The 21,061-nt window shown below is 41.8% G+C and overlaps 1 protein-coding gene across 3 annotated transcripts in view; it reads left to right on the forward strand.

Annotated features, from left to right (window-relative positions):
- The first annotated feature begins 5,139 nt into the window (after positions 1–5,139).
- The window catches only part of SATB1 (SATB homeobox 1), a 93,817-nt gene continuing 77,895 nt past the window's right edge, over positions 5,140–21,061 (forward strand). For 2 of the 3 annotated variants that reach the window (XM_082307491.1, XM_082307494.1), the window contains exon 1: positions 5,140–5,208. The gene's annotated coding sequence lies outside the window, so the exon portion shown is untranslated. Of the gene's footprint in view, positions 5,209–12,377; positions 12,434–21,061 lie in introns of those variants that run through there. The other variant, XM_082307493.1, reaches the window with a different exon arrangement.

Consider the following 21,061-nt stretch of genomic DNA (forward strand, 5'->3'; position numbering starts at 1 on the left):
TATTTGTAAAAGTAGACAGTCACCTGGTTTCTCTTCACCAGTTTAATCTGGCAGTCCCTCACTAGAGGCAACAGAATTTTTAAAAGCAGCCAAGATGAACCAGACACCAAGGGGAAGGAGAAAAGAAGAACAGACAGTGTGCAGGAAAAGTGGTTCACACAAATATTAATACAACTCCTTCAATCCTTTCAAAATTGGTAATTTTAGACTGGGTGCAGTTTACTTTTTTAGGTAATCAAAAGATCTCCTTGAACAGAGATGTGGAGCAGAAAGTAGTTACCACCTTGGAGAGAGGCTGAGTGGACTGAGGTACTCTGTAGCATCAGGGCCTGGAAACATGAACCTTCAATGAATGGTTGGAAGAAACTTAAGCCAGTCTGGAGACACGCAGATGAATCTGTTATTATTGACATGATGCCCATTTCAGCTAACAAATTTTCAGGAGAGACATTCAGGTAGTGAGGTGGCATAGGCCTAAGCTCAGGAGATTGGTGTCTAACCAACAAAGAGCAGAATAATGAAAAGACTGCAGAAATACACTGAAAGCAGCAGCCACATTCAGAAAAACTCATCTGAGTGTCGTCCACTGAGCCACCAGCAAGACGGAACATCTGACAGGGTTATGGTATAGCTGATAATGGCCACTTGCATTTAAAACACGCACAGAAGTTCACTCCAGCATAGTTGTATTTGTTCACTGCCATTTTCATCTACGACTGATAATGCTAATACCGGTTGGAACATAGTTACTCAAACCAAGTCTTAAGACGTCATCAAGCTGCTGAGACAGCTATGTGTAGACCATGCTAGTAAGCAGGTTTTTTTGCTATGTTTCACAAGTGCTAACATATAAATAGACTACAAAACTTAGTCTGCTGGTTTTGTATGTTAAGAGGGAAAGACAACTCAAATGTTCTTTTCAGTTTCTGATGTGCTTAGCTTAAAGCAAACCATGAAGAAAGCAAGCAATCCTAAGAAGTGCTAGGTGGCAGGTAGTGTTTTTCACTGCTATAGCATTAGCCATATACTACAAGCTGGAAAGAAACCATACTTGATAAGGTACATATTACTTGGAAATGACGTAAGTATCTGAGCATTACTGAGAGTTCTGTTGATCATCTGTAATTTCAGGCAGAAGATGGCCTTGTCTATCAACCATGGGTCAACATAACTCTCAAGTATGCATGCGTTCATGCAGCGTTTCTTCTTAATGAACATTTCATTTCAAGCCCCAGCTAAAATCAGATACAGAAAAAAAACCCACGTGTATTTATTTGGTTCCTGGATCTAAGTGGATGCTTTTAACCCCACTCGACTCCTTGCTCTACTTCACTTCCCACCCCTATCTACTCATGTCTAAACATAAAGGTATTTACATGTCTGAAAGGAACTGGAAAGCATCTGTGATATTTCCCAGAGGATCTGATAGCTCTTCTCACACAAAAGCATATTTCCACATCATGATGTCACTGTAGCACTTCAATAAGGGGCACCTCAGGAAGGCCCTCTGACATAGTTTCAATTAGCAGATTCACCACTTTCACTACCTCACTTGAAAGAGAAAGATTTGAACAGAAATATTTCCAGTTAATACTGTCCTGCACTTGAACGGTTATGTCTGTACTCCTTATAGGATGGGTCATCAGTAAGATGGTCTTTGGATAAATGTACTTTCACACGTTGTTCAAAGTCCCTAAAACTCATGGGACTTTGAAATCGTGGATTTCTGGTGTTCCTTGGCAGGCTCTAAATCCACAAATTCATGAGTCGATTATTGTGATTCATATGCCACTTTCATTTTTGGCAGGTATGCTAATGGCATTGGAGAGTGATTATTTGAATGAGATCTGCACCCACTTCCCTCAAATCAGGACTTTAAAAAAGCTCAGAATGGAGCTGTCAGCATAAATACATAAAAATATGTGTGAACACTTGTTCTCTACAGGGTTTTGACTGTACAATTCCAGCCATCAGGGATGAGCAGGATGAGCAGGACTTTCTATAGTTCCTGCAGAAGGTTGGGCAAGCAAACATCTGGGGGTGGACACTGAGGAAGAGGAAATATCTACGTGTCAGTAATAGGAAAGTTATATTGTACACCTGCTTTTTAGGCATGCCATCTGCACTCAGTCATACCATAAGGTAGCTTTGATGACATGCCACAGCTAAAGGGCATTGACATGAATGACACAACTTGGTAAAACTCACTGCTTAATGACAGAAATCCTAACTCTCAAACACAGTATATGCTTGTCCCGTATGTTTTGCCATTTTTAGACCCATGCTAAGTATTTTGATACTGAAAGCACTGAAGGAGCATTATGGTGAAAACCAATGCACACTAGGTAAGCAATAGCACCTCATCTATACTAATGCCGGACTTCTCATTATATTTTGTTAGCCTCAAACTACACCGTAACATCCACTGCATATTGTTTACAGTAACCTAATAACAAGCAATTCTGTTCCCATTACTGCTCACAATCTCATATTAAATGTTTCTTGTTTCCAAAGTAAACTGCCCTATGTAGCTGAAAGATATCACCACACTTTCTAAAGAGCTGGATAAATCTTCCATTTAGAAAAGGAAATAGGATCTAAAAAAAAAAGTGTGTACTTTGAATAATATACAAAATTGATGAAAAATAAGGCTATATTACATGTCTTTTTCAAAGAAGCATTTTCCATAGTGCACTTGAGGATCTTTAAGAGGGAGCTTGGTCTAAATTCAGTTCCAGTCCTGGATCTACTCTTAAATCCATGTGTGGCCTCAGGCAAATGTGTTAATTTTCCTGTTTCAGTTTCCCTGCCTTTAAAGTGGGGATAACGCGACTAACCCAAATAGCTTAGCTGCAATTTATAAGAATGAGTAACTCGATTATTAGATTTCTAAGACATGAAACATGATTATTATTAGGATTCAGTCAGAAGAGTGTGATACAAATAAAGGAGATAGGTCTGACAATAGAAGGATGCCAGTTAGTCAGTCAGTCTGAGTAGCTGTGTGAGGAGGCAGCTCTAGGGAGCGCAGAGTTGGACTTGTAAAAGTGAGAATGCCCCCTTTATACTGACTTTCTATTTATTACCCCGTGGTACCTAAAGACCATAAAAAGCTAAGTCCTCTCTGAGAAATGAATAGGTCCAAAGCACTACAACAAATCAGCTGCAGGCAAATAAATTTTTATCTGTGTAAGAGAGCTAGATGTTATTTTCTAGTGGAAATGTCAGAATTGATTAAAGACTTAGCATTTCTGTTTAAAATGAGAGAGTAGTGGATGATACATTTTAAAGGGAGAAAAAGTCAGAAGCCTGATAACATGGAGATAATGGGGTAAATTAATTTCTGGTGTTGCTGCAGTAATTTGGTACTCAGCATATTGGGTCCAAATTTACACCACTGCACATAGTATAAATAGGAGTGGCTTTTAGCAACTATGATAAAAATACTCTCCCCACTGGCAAGGTCAATATTATTAATTGTTATTCCTATTATTAACCTTTGGGCTTGTGTATCCTCCACGGATTAATGATTATTCAATAACTGTGCTACAAGGTTGCACTTTCTAATAGCAATTAATAGAAGGGTATACCACTGGTTAACTAGGAAAAGCATTGACGTATCAACTTCATGGTCTTGGTCTTGTTTCTGAGACATGCAAAGGTGCCTGCTGGAATTGTACCTGTCAGTTCCCAGAGCTGAAAGAGGAAATCTGCCTCAAAGTCAAAACAAACAAAAAACGGAGATTGGGCTGACATCCAGGGTCCCCTCTCTTCTCAGCCTCCCAGGGAATAAGAAACAGCCTCAGCTTTCAGGGAAACCTGAGCTCATTGCCAGGTTCACTCTCCAGGAACTCCACTTCCAAATCCTGCATCAGCGAAGATGGGAAAGAAGGTCTTAAAAACAAAAGAAGAGAGAACAAGTCCCTCCCCAAGGAGAAGTTACACGAATAAAGGCAATTCTCAAACCGCGTTTTTGAGAAGCACATGGTGCCAGGTGAAACACAAGCCGGGAGAACCGGGGCTGATGCGCGGCGGGACCCGGCCCCGCTCCCGGCCCCCACGGGGCAGCGGGGCTGCCGGGCGGCGGCGGCGGGCGGGCAGCGACCCCGGGCGATGCCTGCCCTCACCGCGGGCACCCCCGTCCCGCAGGGGCCGCCAGCGCGGCCGCGGAGCCGCTGCCTCAGCTGCCTTAAATCGCTGGGGGCCGTGGGGCGCTGCCTGCCCGAAAGGGGCCGCCGCTGGGGCGCGGGGAGCGGCGGCGGGGGGCGGGCAGGGGGCGCGGGGGCAGGTGCGGAATAAAGGAGCGGGGGAAGGATGGAGGGAAGGGGGAAAGCGGGGGAGCGGGGAGGGGGCCCGGGGCGCGGTGCCCGGGGAATGCACGGCGGGGGCGGAGGGGGTTCTGGCCCCTCTCGCAGGGCGGCGGGGGGCGGCAGAGATGGGGGCACACATACGGACGCACACACCCCCCGGCACTTCCCCCAAGTCAGCCCCACCGCCACGCGGGGCCGGGAGCGGGCGGGGAGGAGGGGACGCCGCACACACACACGTACACACCCCCCCACACACACACACACGCAGCCGCCGCTCGGTGCCCCCCCGCCGCCGCAGCCCCCCGCTGCCGCCGCGCAGGCAGGAGGCAGCCGGCGCGGAGCGGGCGGCGGCGCAGGGCGCGGAGCCTCCCCCCCCCCGACCCCCGCGGCCGCAACCGGCCTCCCGCCGCCGCGCTGCCCCGACGGCACCGCCGCCCCCTCCCCGGGGGCAGCGCGCACCTCCCCGCCCGAAGGGGCCGTCGGAGGCAGCGGGCAGGGGGGGCGCGGGCACACACGGGCACACGCACACACACAGACGCACACACAGACAGAGGCAGGGCTGCCCCACGCCGGTACCTTGCTGCCCTGGTGTTTTCCGTCCGGGCTCCTCCTCGCTGAGGCAGCTCGGGAGCGGAGCCGAGCGGGCGGGTGTGTGTGCGCGCGCGTGTGTGTGTGCGTGCGTGCATGCGTGTGTGTGTGTGTGTGTGTGTGTTTGCGAGAGCGAGCGAGAGCGAGAGCGACTCTCCCCCCTCCCCCTCCCCCTCCTCCTCCTCGCTCTCCTTCCTTTAAACGCCCACTCCTGATGGGTGAAAAGACAACTTGAACTTCAGTGCAATTAACTTCGCCGGCGCCTCGGAAGCCGGAGGTGTCGCCGGCCTCGCCCGCCGCGCTCCCATGAGTGAGTCGGTCCCTGCTCCTTCGGCGTCGCTCCTCGGGGACGGGGGGGGACGGGGCCGCGCCGGGGGCACCCTCCCCGGTGATTTTACCGAGGCCGGCGGTGCCGACCCCGGAGGGCGGGCGGGGGGGAGACGCGGGGCGGGGGGGCTGCGCTTGGCGCTGCCGCTGCCGGAGCCTCCCGGCCGGCACGGGCTCACACCTGCCGCCGCGTCGCCGCCGGCCGCCGGCCCCGCTCCGCTCCCCTGCGCGCCGCCGCCTCACCCGCCACCGACACGGGGGGAGCGGGGGGCGGGGGGCAGAGGGGAAAGAAAAGAAAAAACTAAAAGTTTGGCAAACTTCTTCCCCGGCCCCGCGCGCCTCCCGGCAGCGGCGGACGCGGGGCGGCGGCACCCCCGACGGCGGGGGGCGCGGGGCGAAGCGGCGGGTCGGAGCCGGGGGGGGGGGGGGGGGGGTCGTGGGGTGGCGCTTCCGCGGGGCGCGGGGGTTGCGCGGGCGGCCGAGCGGCGGCGGCGGGGGACCGTCCCGCCGGGGGCGCCCCCGCGGCGGCGGTGTCACGTCCGTCCCCCCCGGCCGCCCGCCGCACGACCCGGCGCTGCCGCTGTCACGGGGAGCGGTGCCAGGAACTCGCCTCTGTGCTCCAGGATTTTATGTTTGGGTTTTTTTCCGCTCCGTCTCCAACCCCGCCACCCGAGGTTTTGCTCAAACCGTCGTCCTTTTGTCGCCGTCTCCGCTCGCTGCCCGGGGGAGCGCTCCTGACAGGCACCTGCCCGGGCCGGAGTTTCCCTCTGCCAGTCCCCAGGCTTCTCTGACTGCGAGAGAAACTTCGCTAAAATGCAAGTTTGATGAAATACTTTGCACCAGCTCCTAAGCTGAAATGAGTTTAAACTGACGAAGGCTCTCTGCTGGTTTTAGTCAGTCCAACTGAGCGCAGCGTTTCTGTGAAAATAATTCACAAATTCAGATGCAGAGACTCCAGGGCGTATGATCTGGTAGTGCCCTTTCATTCTGGTCCGTGCGACTTGGGTGGGAGTTAGCAGCAGTCCCTTATTTCTACTTTATATTATTTTGGTACAGTGCATTCGTATATTTGTCTGCTGTAGTCTGCTGGCAAACATTAGCATTCAAGCTTACATTTTTGACAAATGTGCAGACAGGAATAGCATGAATAGGCATCTTAAATATTAACAACCTAAGCATCTGTTGTGAAACAAATTTAATATATTTACTCTGTTTTTCTCACATTGTTAGAAAAGGTTACAATAAGTGTAAAATTTCAGCTGTAGTTAGCACAAGGAATGCTTGGATATTTCGCTATCTCTTCAAGCATTTAACACAATCACCAGATAGAAATGTGTCAAATCAGGCGCACTATTCAAAAACAACTTGAAACAGTAAGCGTAGAGTGTAAAGACATGAATGTAGGATGTTCTCTGCAATTTGTGTCTTCTAATTACTCTGCAGCACTATTTGTAGAATTTCAGAGTGCTCTTTTCAGTCCCGTATTCTTATATGCTCTTTAATACATTTATACATACACTCATTTTCTAATTCATTTTCTATTTGAGATTGTTATTGCTATTACCTTGCTTTTCAAGTCGAAGCAATGGTTTGCACAGAAATGTGTAATAACGTAGAGTAGGTAACAAAACGAGCAGGCAGAAAATGCAACGTGTTCATGTAGAAGCGTGCATCTAAACAGATAGCACACACACATAGTAAGGCAATGAAAGAGAAATTAAGATCACCGGCTAGTGTGCTATGTATGCCCACTCTTGAATACAAACAGCCAGTGGAAAAGAAACAACTGACTCCAAGGAATTCCTCCGTCCCTGGAATCAAACCGTTCTGAGTAGAACAAGAGCATAGAAGAGTGAAGTCTCCAAAAAGACTGTAGAGTTATTTCAGGAATCAGTGCATTCCTTCCCTTTTTCCCACAAGTTCAAATATGTAATAAATAAGTCCTTTGTATGCAAAAGAGTTTACTGGAACAAAAAATATTTAAATGGAATGCTTTTTGTGCGTACACTTTGAAAAACTGGCCGTTTCCTTTTTATATTCGCTGTTCTTAATACTTTAAATAGGAAAGTAACTCTCGCAGTTTCTCCTCTCCTGTTATTTCAGCGATACGCATCAATCCTAACCTGCTGCTGCGCACTCCCGAGAAAAGCACTGTAAAGCAGGCAGAGTCGATCTGTAACTCACTCATGGGACATAGTGCTTTGGCAGAATGAGGAGCAGAGAGGGTCTGCCACGGTAGCCTGAGCTTGTACGCAAGCAGGGCACCTTTTTGGTTTGCAGCGTAGGCCCAGCGGGTCAGCTGATGAGCACCTGCCCTCTGTTGCTGTGCTTCCCAAGGCAGGGCAGCCAGCCCTGCCTGCAGCCCTGCCTGCAGCCCTGCCTGCAGCCCTGCCTGCAGCCCTGCCAGCATCCCACGGGCACTGCCACGTTCAGTCCTGCCGGGAACGCGGGCACATCCACCCCTTCAACACAAAAAACTCTTTGGAGTAGGAAAGTCCTGAATAAGCAGTAACTCATCCCACATTGCAGCTTTGGGATGGAGAGGGGTTTAAATGTGTGCGGCTGCCGTTTAGAAGGTGATCAGCTGAAGTCTGGTGTTCTTGGAAAAAAAACCAAACCAAATCTTTTAGTTGTATCAACTACTCAGTTTTTGGAAGTATTGTCAGCTTTTTATTGTCACCTATTTTTTAATCTAAGCATTGTCAGATAAATTTGAAGTCCTTCTTAAGATTTCCAGCTGTATTTGAAAAAAAAAAAAAAATCAAGATTACTCTATTTTATTAATAAAATAGCTTGTGATATATAGAAAAAATATATTAAAAGTAGATTTCTGAATTAAAACTGGAGGAAATAAGACTTCTGAAATGTTTTAGTCATATTTCTAGGAACTACACTATTTTAACGTAGATACTACTGACACATTTTATTGCTTTCTTGTACATAACTGCCATTGCTCTCTCTAGATATATTTAATATATATCCAATGAAGCCACAAACTTTCCTTCTACAACAGTTTAAACACATCTGGAACATTTTACTTTCTTATAATTTATGTTAATAGATGTAGAGTATATATACAATCTTCTCAGAAATCATTGCTTTTTCCAAAGGGGAATTTTTTAACTTTCAGTCAGGGAATATATTTATAAGAACAAAATAACTCAAAGTATAGGCAATTCTATATATCATTTTATTTTCTGTTATATTAGGCTGATTATATAAAGCTTTCATTTAGAGCGATGGGATGATGAAATTACAGAGGAGTGATTGGCTTTTGTTTTTTCAAATGGTTCAAGTTGAGGGCTGCAAAAATGAATGGGTTTGGTAAAGTTCTTTGAGTACGCAATATTTTTCATAGAATTCTGACAAATTAATTTAATAGAAAAGCCACAAGTCTCTTAGCACGGGAGGCTATATTTTCAGGTAAAATGGAAGTTCTGCTTTTGCCATTATAGGCTTCAGTAATCTGCTCCTCTTGTGGAATGAATACTTTCTACTTAAAGCTATCATGCACCTACTGTTTATTTACGCTGCATTAAACTGACAGCACGGCAATCAGAGGAAAAATATGACTTACTTCCCTGAAGTAAACACCAGTTTATAGGTTAGTGCATGTATTTATATTCCTGTCGCCACCAAATAATGGCTGTCTCCCTTTTAATATCTACCTGTGGTGTTATCCAGGGCAGCTGGAATGAGACAAAAAGGGGGGGGGGGGGGGGGGAGAGCAAGAAAAGAAAGTTTTGTTATCATTCCACTCCAGGAGGAACTTAGAGTGATAGAAAAGTGATTCGGTATTCCTTTCTGTGGCATGCAGAAGACAGTTTTAAAGACATAGTATTCAGTTTTACTTGGTGTATTTGAATTGCATCTCAAACAGGGAAAACAGAATTCCTTAACAGTGTTTGTCTATCCAAGTCACTGAAATTGTATATTCAGGCAACGGCAGATTAAGGGCAGAAGCATTTTATTAATAACTGAAAGCACATATGTGTGTGTGATGAAAAATGTTCTGCAAATCTGTCACTATGCAATCAAGTGCATTTTTTAAACTTTAGTTGTCACAAAGTTGCTACTGATTCTAAAAAAAAAAAAAAAGTAAAACAGTTTGACGGTTAAAGAGTAACTTACAGTTCTTATTGCTTGTTATACTGAAATTTTGCAACTTTATAAAGTCCATGTCAGAAAACCCCATTGATGTTACTTTTAATCTTGGACTAATGCATCCAAGTAGCTGGCTTTTGAACCGAAGATAACCACAGAGAGAATAACCCACAGTTTGCAGAAAGCTTCCCTAAATTCTCTGTCGGAGGATTCCATTAAAAACCTCTACCTGAGAGGTCCATTTTTTCCTCAGATTCTGAAATTATTACATTTAACATTAAGTTAGCTTGTATGTCAGTTCCCTTGTGAGCGGTGTCATGAACTCTCAACAGCCCCAACCACAACTTGTAACTGTTACTTCAGAAAGGATATACTACAATGTTCCCTTCAAAAATGTAGGTGTTTTTGAACATTTGCCATCCTGTGACATCTAGGTTTACCACAGTTATCAGCAACGCTTCATTACTTAATTGATATCTGTGTTGTTGCTTTGCAAATGTCGACTTTCTAATGGTTTCTGCACTGCATTGCTCTCAGTAGGTATAAATCTTGAAAGAGATGAATTTTAAAGAGACTTGCCCGTACCGATCTTGTTCATGTGTTCTGATCTGGTCCTTGTGCCCTGTACCAGCTGTAATCTACCCTTAATCTGTGTAATCTGGTGCAGTGCAGTAGGAATAGCATAGTGATAGTAGACTACAGTAGTAGAACGTAGTAACATACCTCAGGCACTGTCTGAATTGTAAATATCTCCTTTTAAACTTGCTGGGCCTGACTTTCCTCCCGTGCACACTGGTGTATCACTGCAGAGGTTGGTAGACCTTCATTTTTACAGTTCTTGTAGGGGATCAGTGTTAGGTGTTCAGATGAGCTGAGGGACACGCTAACACTTAGTATTAATGCCAAGGTCACCTTTTAGCTATTTATTTAGAATACCAATACACAGCGATCTCTTTGGAGATCAATTTTCCTGTGAGACTGCGTGCATTTGTGTATGCCGGGATCAGGATAGGCTGTAAGAAGGCTTCCTTTCACCGGAGCGCAGGCTAGCTCCTCTCTCTGAGCTGTTGTAAAGCAGCTTTGGAAACACGTCTCCACAGCTGTAGGTTCACAGGAGTTAGCTCTCGCCACCTCGTGCTTTTCTGTTGTGAACTGCAGGTTAGATAGGCAGAAGAGTCTGCTCGCCTGCGGATGGACCTCAGTCACCCCAGCTGCACCTGGGTGCAGAACATCAGGATGGGCCACATCTATCAGCTGTGTTGGCCTTGCATAACTCCCAGCGACTATCTGCTCTATCTCTTTCCCTTGGCACATTATGACATGATATGACCTGAGGAGATGAGGGAGGTGCTTCAAACCTCGAGTGCATCTCATCTTCCCAGGATCCTGCTCAGACAGGATTTATTTGGCCAGCAGCAATCATTTGTGTGTCGTTCCACTTGCTGCTCACTAGAACAAGTGGTGATGCACTCGGATCATACATACCTGGAGGATTGTCTCGTAATCTTTTCTGGTGTCTGGAGTCCTGGTTCTGGTTTCAGCCCTGACAAAACTGTAAATAACTGTAAATAACTGACCATGCCACGTTTGCAATCGTTAATGCTGTAAGCCTGATTTTGAAAATGCTCAGCACTTGCAACTTCATATGAAAGATAAGGAAGCTGCAGCACACAGTCCCTCTATAAATGCGGCCTTAATATGCCCGTGGTTTATTTACCCAGCTATAAAATTAGTAATATACATGTTTCATAGAACACTGAAGGATGAATTAATTCTTTATATTTGTAAATCAGTCTTAGAGTGGAAAACATTGTACAGCACAAGTGCAAAGAATTGCTGCTCTGAACTCAAACCCACATGCAAAGGTACGACAAAGGTATTTCCTTTTCAGTAACTGCGCTTAGAATATAAGTCTGTTTGTAACAGCCAGGTAATTAAAAACATTTGCAATGAACAGGAGAAAAATGCTAAATATCATACACGCCCTGTATTCCCAATTCTAATACATTAAATAAAAGACAGAAAGAGAGGAAGGGAGAGAGAGTGTGAGAGAGCGTGCGTGCACGGAAACTCACAGAAGGACTAAAGGCAAAAAATGAAGTGGTGAGAAATTGCAGAGTGAGTCTTAAAATGTTTATAATCAAAAATTAAATTAATGTTTTTGTGGCGAGACGTATTAGAAAGATTTGAAATCATTAACGCTTTTCATCATAGGTGGGCTTCCTTGATAAATGTAAGAAGTCTCAAGAATAATTAAAGGCATCTTAAAACTTAAAAAAGTTTTAGCTTCTAAGGATTCATTGCAATATAATAATACTGTATGCTTTTTAGTGTTACTTCTGCACTAGACATTTAATTACAGTCTTTGTGAGACATGTTACCTGTATAGTAACCAGTGCATAAAAAGAATGATATATACTTTTACATACAAGCTCTTGCTTGCCAGCTTTCTTTTTAAGATTATAGATTAAGATCTCCAATCCAGAATGTTCATGTCTTCAATGAAAACAACTTAATTTTACACAATTTTCGGGAGGAATGGGGCATTTATTGTAACAGTATTTCTTCTGTAGTTACACTTCTTTTTGCAATAATCCTTGAACTGTTGGGGTTTTTTTCTGTGCAAGGCCCCAAATTCAGCGTTTCTTTGCATGTTCAAAGGATAGCTTTTAGAACACCAAACAAAAAAGCATATTTAAGTTGCATATTGAGAAGTAAGATTAAAAAAAAACCCTGAGAGTAGTTTGGTAGGTTTTTCACATGTACAGTTTAATGTTTAGAGGAAATTTGGAGCTTGCCTTTCCCATTCAGATATTGAATACTGAAACACATAGTGGATAATGTAAATTTATGGGATTCGTAACTTGGTCCGCACATTGCTGTGGAAAAGTGAGTACGTTTGCAAGGAAGATCAGGTACATAAAATGAGAGTTTTTCTTTTGATACATTTGCAGATTCCTGTAATTGTGCAGCTTGTGAAAAGTGCTCCTCCGCATACTGAACTTCCCACAGTTCCCGTGTTTTGCACTGCGGTGGTTGCAGGATGAGGCATGATGGGAACCGCATCCAACCATTTTAGAGCAGAGCTTTTCAATCGATCACATGTATGTCCTCTTTCAGGTTTTGTTTTTCACTTCTTAACTAGCAGTATTGTGCAGGAACAGTACAATATTGGTGTTGAGCCCCTAGTGTTGGTACGCTTTGTAAGAAAATCTCACAGTAAAATCAATCAATCAAAATCAATCTCTGTCCCATTGACTGTATTTTATTGACTTTCTTTTTCTTTCCTTTTTTCTTTGCTTGACTTGCTGAATACATAATCCTTTTGGCCATTCTTGAAGAATTTTGTTGTAATCTTTTTAAGATGAAGGATGTAATAATTTTATAATAACATTTTTATATTTGAAACTTGTGATTCCACTACGTTCTTTATTTGGATTGCACGTCCTATGAGAAACTGACTTCTGCATTGCCACTTAAAATGACAATTAGGATACTTAGAGGTGCAGTTATTATTTTCTAAGCATTTCAGAAGAATTTTCTAGATACCATGCAAGAAAACTGAACCAGTAGAATATTTTTATATGTGTGGCATGACGACAGATATGCCTTGAGAAGCATTATACCGTGTGATAAATTGCATTTTCAAGCAGTATTTCATATAGGTTCTGTCCCTTTAAAAATGCAGTCTCCTCTATTTGCCCTATTAATTGTTGATATGTTGCCATCCACGAGACAAAAATTAGAGCTGTAATTAAATAATCATGTGATGCTCCTTAGTGCCAGTGAGAGCAAACTCATTTTTCCAGGCCCTGATGGTCACTGATTATTGTATTACTACTGGCTTGCTTTATTTTTTTTTAATGGCTCTATATTGCTGGGTTACCTAACCACTGCCCTTCTTTTCAAAATTAAAGGAATTGAAGAACATTAAGTCACTTAATTGGCCAGTGGTCTACAGGGACACAAAGTAGTCATACCTTCTCTGCTTTTTGGTCACTCAATTGGTTCTACTGGGAGAACTACATCAGTGGTGTGGTTGCGTGCCATTTAATTTACACTGGTGTTTTGGCTGGGATGGATGCATATAGGGAATGCCAGGAGAATTACAAAAGGAGCAGGGTATTAAAATTCAGAAATGATTAAAATTGAAATAAAAGGATGCTGCTGCTTTGCCAGTACTCTGGCAGTCATAATGACACATAGAGATTAGTTTCCACCTTCATCTTTTCCTTCTTTCTCATTTCCTCTTGTTTATTGTTGACACATTTTCCTTATGTCTCTGCTTCTCAGCGCTTTTTTTCACTGTTACATATTCCTACTTTTTCTCTTTCCTTAAGCATGGAGAAGCTTACTTAACCTTATTATAACAATAACAGAATAGGTTATTAATATTTAATATGCACATGATTAAAATTTCTCTCTTAAACATAGGTCAGCTCTATTATTAACTGACATGTTATTTTTCATTAAAAAATTTTTATTCTGCCCTTACGGTTTCTCAAACACCCTTTACTTTGGTGGTGATTTAACACATAATGTTTAGAAAACTGTGTTAGGCTAGTGAAAAAAAAGAACTTACCAGTCATGGATAATCAATTATGCATGAATTCAGATATAACAGATGGAAACTGGTGAGTTAAAGTTTCTCTTTAGCTTCGTGATTTTTTTGTTTTGTTTTTGTGACACCTGTCTCTTATGTATAGATAAACATCTAACATAACATACTGCTTTTCATGCATCTTTGTGTTTTTTGCTTTTTGGGTTTGGGCTTTTTTTGTTTCTTTTTGGTTTTGTCGGTGTGGCATAAACTTATTTTCCCCTGTTTCTAATTTACTATTTTTAATTTGTTTGCTAGCATTTCTGTGCTGCCTTCCTTTTCAAGGGCTAAATTGTCCTGTGATGAAGCCAGCATTTAATCTTCTAATAAATTATACAACGTCATTTAACCTTAAAATTATGTCAGCACAATATTTTAAATTGTATGAGTTCACTTCTGCCTTCAGCTGCTCATGGCCTATAGTCTTGTGACATTAAAGCAACAGGGTAGACTGTGGCCGTGCATATGTATTCATATATGCGTATACACACATTCTTGTGATTGTGATACTTATATAGGCGTTCCCTCCAAAGGCATTAATTAAATTTCTTTCAATCATTTGACAATGAAGCAGATTGCTTTACTGCTTTTTATTAAAAAGTTCAGTATGGGCTGGGCATAATATTCCTTTTGGTCATAGAAAGATTTTCACAGACCTAAATCAAGCAAAAAAGACAATAACCCTTTGCGATATGCCCACAGCACCAACCAATGGGCATTAAGTAAAAGAAGAGCTAAATATGTTTTCTCTCTCTTTAGACACACACAAAAAAAAAAATCTGAAAGAGCTTTAAGCATGTGCTTGGATATGAGATGACAGGTTTTTTGTGTAGTTCATTCATGGCAGTGTATTAGGGGTTGGACATTACTTTTCTATGACTGCAATAATTTGGAGCATTTCTTCACCTGGCTCCACCCACCTTTGAAGCGGCACATTTTCAGATGTGGCGCAGAGAGATTTTCCATCTGTATACCTATAAAAGAAAAACGAGTTGAGAGAATGCACTGCACCTTTTTCATGAGCAGAATATTTCAAAATTTCTCATGAGCATCTTACCAACATTTCTGAAGAAAAAAAATCTAATACAGGAAGGAGTTTGTAGGATAACCTGCCAGAAACAAATTATATAGAAGAGATCCTAAGGAAATGAACACAGACGCTGCGAAAATAATTAGTTTCGAATGTTATTTCTTCTATCACAGCCGAAGCTCTGCTAGGAAACTTCATGTGCGTGCCTCAGTTTCTTCTTACTTAGCTATTCTTAGGTTAACATAAAATACAAACTTTTCCCCCAAATTTTTGTATTTAATTCAGGAACTAATTTTTACACACTTAGTCAGACATTTCCTTCTAGTGCTTGCATGAGTATAAATGAACTACCGTAACTATTAACCTCATTTTGCCCTAAAAATATTGTATTCTAGTGAGGTCCCAACTGCTGCTCTCCATTTCAGTTTGTTTCCATTGTAGCCACTTAGCAGGAAATCTAGAAATGTAGTTGTTTTAGCAAATAAATGCATTAAACGCTTGCCTATATTTTTGTTAATTTCTCCTTTTTTGCTGTTTTTCTAAATCAGGACAAGTATTTTGAACATTTACAGGGTGCTTGGAGTAACATTTTGAAGTGACTTGTTTTTGCCTTATGTTGTTTGCATTTAAGCTAAGTATACTCTGACACACGTATGAATGACCTTTATCTTAGTGACACTGCATATGCTAAACCTTTTTTATTTTTGCGCCTGAATATTAACAGGTACCTTGTTCCTTAAAACAATTGTGAATATTAGCAGCTAATTGTTCCTGAAAAGAACTGTGAAAATCTCATTCATTTAGTCTTTGTTATTGTGGAATCATCTGAGTTTGAGATTGGAACGAGCCCTAGAATAAAAAGCGAATTCGGCCAAAACCACCAACTTTCAATTTGTTTTACACCAAAACCACACATTTTGCATGTATTTTATGTACAATGAATATTGACTCCTGTCAAGTTTGGCCGTAATTAGATGCACACTTTTACTTAAAAGGTTTTGAACCTTAGAAAAAGTGTAGCAGAACCTGGGCAGAGTTCTGAGTTAACAATGAAACTGGAAACAGGACATTTCATGTGGTTTTGGGTTTCATAATGAAAGTTTGACATAGTTCAAGTCATCAATCAGTTCTAACCATTTCCTTAGACTTAAACTCTTCCATGTTTTCAATTTTTATCAGTAGATTTTATTCATACTATCAGGTCAAAGAAAAAGATGATCGCTTGTCCTGTTGATGAAGTATTCCTATGTAACAAGTCACTGCAGTTTGAGCTGAACAGCGCGAGCATCTCAGCTCTAGCTAATAATGCTTGAATAATCCGCCTGTAGTGCTAACCGCAATGGTTCAGACTGTTCTCTAATATAATGTGCAGCTTTGCCTGGGCTGTGTGAAACTCATCCTCACCCAGAATTGTTGGATTAAACTTCTATATTCCTAAAAGCATCCTTTTTTTGATTGGGAGAGAAATGCAGTGGTTGAAAGCAGTCAGGAAAGGGAAGAGAAGCAGAATCAGTCAACAACATTTCAAAACATTTTGGAGATAACTTGGTGTTACTTTGCTTTTAACAAGTAAAAATAACTGGAGCTCTACTGATTTGTATGTCTGGGTATCATGGTTTACATACTATTAAATTAATAGAGCTTCTATTTAGACACATCCCTAAAATAACTGTTTATCAACCGACTCTTCTTTCAGGTAACAATTATATGCCTGTCTCATGCCTAGGAGTTACCTAGTGCTGTGATGATTAGGGTTTTAACAGGAACCACTCTTTTTTCATCTCCCCATGTCCCGCATTTAATGTCTTCACATGATAGGCCTAAAAATTATACCTCTGGGGAGAAAACTGTGAAAGTAGTGACCTGCTGAACTTACACTTATGACACAGGTAACTTGGCTGATCCTAAGATGCCAGCTCTCCTCCTTTCTTGCAGCTGCCTAACTGCATTAAATATTATTATATAAAGTTTTATTACATTTTTTTTTGTTTGTTCTTTTTTGTGGAAGCAGTTGGCTGTAGCTGCCACATGGAAATTATGAGCATGACTCAACAAGGATCTAGTCTACTGTTACGGATGGAAGAGGATATGGTCCACAAAATGCTTTTAAGTTGAAGCTTTTTATTTGAAGTAGTTTTTAAATCCATAGTCATAAAAGTATTGGCTTATATTAAATAACATATAGATAGCATTTGTGGAAGTTGCAATGCTGATATACTTAGGAAGTGAACTCAGCTTGTCCACATAGCAGGTAGAGACTGTGCAACTACAGAGTAAGATTTATGATTAATCCATTAATATTCATGGCTGTGATCTTTTATGGGAAAGTGAACACCTGTCTATTACAATTTCAACCAGCTAGGATTTCTTATGGAAGCCAAAGGTGAAAGACTCGCTGTTCTCATTAGCGGTCATGTTCACCCTTCACCGCATCATGCTGAACAGTTTTGTCAGGTTTTGCTCCAAAATTTTCTTCCAGCATTTTGCCTCTCTGTGACTCGTTTGGCACCAAGGGGCAAACTGAAATGACTGTCAGGGCCATATCAGCAAGTGTGTGTATTTACTTCAGTTGTACAAGCATCTTAATCAAAATAGATGTATAGCTATGAAAGGGATTTACGCAAAATGGTGCGGTCGTTTGACTAAAAGTAACTTGTTTCATCCAAAACCACATTTTGCATATTCTTACTCAACTCTATTTTTAAAAGAAGATTCCATGATTGAAATACACTGCAGAAAATGTTTGCAGGAGTAAACGAGCCTCGTCACAGAGGCAATCAGTAGGGAGATGTCTGTTTGTATATGATTTTACATATCTGCAAGCTAGCTGAGACATCCAACTACAAAATACTGCACCATGGGACACTGTGTAGATACCTGATACTTTCCAGGGGATTCGGGGTCCGTAAACTAATGAATGCGCTACATGTAGCCATATATGTAGGTTTTTCACCTCTGACGAATATGGTAAGGATAATTTACTTCACTTAATAAGCAATTAAGTGCAGTTCAATACAGCTGACTATTGTAAGTTAAATATTCATTTTACGTAACTGTTTCAGGACATCGTGTGTGAGAGAACACAAACGAGCAGAAATTGCTCATGCAAAATGTGAGAGGGGACGACAGCTTGTGTGCGATGCCTTTCAGTGCTATGAATTTCATTTCATAGCACTTTTGCTTTTTGACAGGCATCCTATCCAGGCTGGCGCAGGTTGCAGTCAAAAAAATCTAGGTTGGTATGTAACTTTTGAGTTCAGCGTGGGGGATGCTGCAGAATGCTGTGATTCACATCGGTGCGCATCGGATTCTTGGGTCGTATGTAAATCGAGATTGCCGCAGTCAGGTTGGTTAAAGTGTTTGAGCGCTGTCAGGCAAGTAGTGTCGTTCAGGGCAAAACGGAGGGGAAGTCAGTCTGAGGAGACTGAAAAACAACTTCAGTCAGAGGTGCAAAACTTGTAGGGCCGCAGGACTGTGTCCGCACCGCAGCCGTGGCTGTGCTGTGGCTTGCACAGCTAGATGTGGGAAAGGACAGTAGGGCGCATCCTTCCGCTTAACCCACACTTCTGTCTAACCCATGCAGCAATTAGGCACAAGCCCACCAGCGAGCCATCCACCTTTTGGCCATAGATGTTTACCTTCAGAAAGCCATGGGTTAGTATTTTCATTGCCTTGCTGTCCAGCAGCTACCGTTAGCCGTAGACGTGGAGGCATCACCCCTTACAGTGGGGAAAGCGCATTCAAATCCCCACAGAAGTGAGTTTCCTCACAGTCCCGCCGCACAGCTCTGCATCAGCTCCAGCACGGGCTGGTGCTTACGAGTCACCCAAATGGCCGCAGAGTTGTCAGAAGTACGCATGTATAAAACCCAATCAGCCTGATCTCCCCAAAGAAATCTGATAAAAGACAATACACAGCCATGCTGGTTTTGCTCTGCTGCCAGGTCATTTCTGTTTGCGTTGCACAAGAGCCAAGCCTCAAGATTTGGGCCCACATTTCCTAATTTATTTTGAACAAGAAAAGATTGGAATAGAGACCTTAGGAGGCACCGAGGCAGCATGCCACACTGGAGAATTTGTTTTATTTTGCGGCTACTGAGACTGCTGCTCGAGAGTTAATTCGCCATGGGGTTGAAAAAAAACAGCCCAACTTTTTAAGTATTTGTCTTATTTCAACACAACCTAGTGCAAAATGCATTTATATATCATAAACACAGTGCAACAACTTTATTAAGGATTAATAAGCTTTATTAAGCATATATTTGTCTGCTGTATGTTGACTAGAAGCTATGAAAAATGTGATGTTACTATTGCCGCATGTTTAAATGATTGCCTGCGTATGTATCCATGACAATATCTATTCATCTTCTGTTCTTTATATATGTTTTTATTATAAATATCTTTATTCTAGTGGAACATTTTAATATCAAAGTTGACACAGTGAAGTGCAAATTGGAATAGGTCAAATGAAAATCAGATACCTGTATCTTGAATTTATTCCAAGTAGTTTGGTATTGATAAGAGAAATCTGATTGTTGTCTCTATGTCAAGACGTAGCAGCCTTCAGTAATTCGTGCTTTCTAGTCAAAGCAAGGGTTCCACGCTCAGCCTTCCAAGTCTGTAGTAAATACTTTACCAGGCATAAGTGATGTACGGAAATTAGATTAATCCATGTTGTAGAGAGTTTATAAGGTTTAGTACATATATGCAGTTTCAAGAAGAGAGTTATTTTCCATAATCATTTATCTCAAGCATAGGAAGCATATGCATGATTATATAATTAACAGAATATTTGTTTGTCAGTGTTTGGTTAGTGTGCATAATAATATCATTATTAGGCCTTCTGTGCTCCTGTATTATCAGATTGTTATCTCTCTGCTCCTTTAATTCACTGTCTCTGCTTTTTAGATTAATCTCTTTGTTTTAATCTGAACATTTTAAGGGTTTTTTGACCATGAAGGGAATGGTTTGTGAACACCAAAGCAAAAGTTATTTTAGAACAGATTTTAATCTTTTTGTTTTGGTTTGGTTTGGGTTTTTTGTTATTGTCGTATCTGGTAATCATTTTTATAAGGTGGTGTTTTAGTCCCAAATCTTGTTCCAAATCATATTTTTAAATATCTGCTCTATTCTAATCAGCTCTGCATCTCTCAAATTATCTTCACTGCCCTTTTCCTCCATCATACTGCAGGCAGCATGCTGCCAGCTGAAACTCTCTCATCCTTCATGAGTTTCTTCTTTAGTGGTCAGTCTTGCTCACTGCTGAAGTTTACTGTATCAGGCTTTCCTGAAAAGGATGAAAAATGATACAATGTTGGTATTTTCCACTGTGCCCGCAAAGTTCGAACTCAACTAGTTAACACTGTTTTTCCTCCAAGTATTCAAACGTATCGGGAAATAATTATTCTCTCTTTTTTTATCTTTTTTTTTTTTTAGAGGGACTGAATAATACTCAATCTATCTTGTTGGAAAAAGATTGGTTTCTAAATAAACAACCTGGTAGACAGTTATCCCTTGATCATATGTTACGGAAGATGTCATCTACATTTTCCCTTGTTTTTCTTTGTGAAACATGTTTGTTTTTTTCCCTTTTCAGCACTCTCGGTCACAATCTTAGTAACCTTTTTCAGGACATGCAACATATGTACAACTTTTCGTGTTTCCTATGTATGCCACCTCCACTTGCTCCGCTTTGAATAATAGTATTATGTAAGGGTGTATTCATTTTCAAGCATTGCATTTCTTTGCTTCTGAGATTATAATCTATTTTGTGCATTGCTGAATATGATAAATATTTCATGTATTTCACCCTATTACCATTTTCTTTTCCCTGCCTGCCCTGTATGCTGTTTGTCCTTATTTCGGTAAACCGTCAGCTTGGTTCTTTACCTAGTCTTGATGCATTCCCCTTGTTTTATAGTAAGTAATATACGAGTAGTGATAATTCTGCTCTTCATAGATTTATTGATTCACCTTTTCTTTGTTCAGAGGCTATGCTATTTTGTGTATTACAGAACTGGTATTAGTCTCCCCACTTGCCTACTTTTGCTGGTGCTTCAAGTTTGTATGTGCAGTTCAGCATGAGGTTTTTATCGTTTGGGGT

Source organism: Platalea leucorodia (assembly GCF_965183815.1).
Source record: "Platalea leucorodia genome assembly, chromosome: 1".
Lineage (NCBI taxonomy): Eukaryota > Metazoa > Chordata > Aves > Pelecaniformes > Threskiornithidae > Platalea > Platalea leucorodia.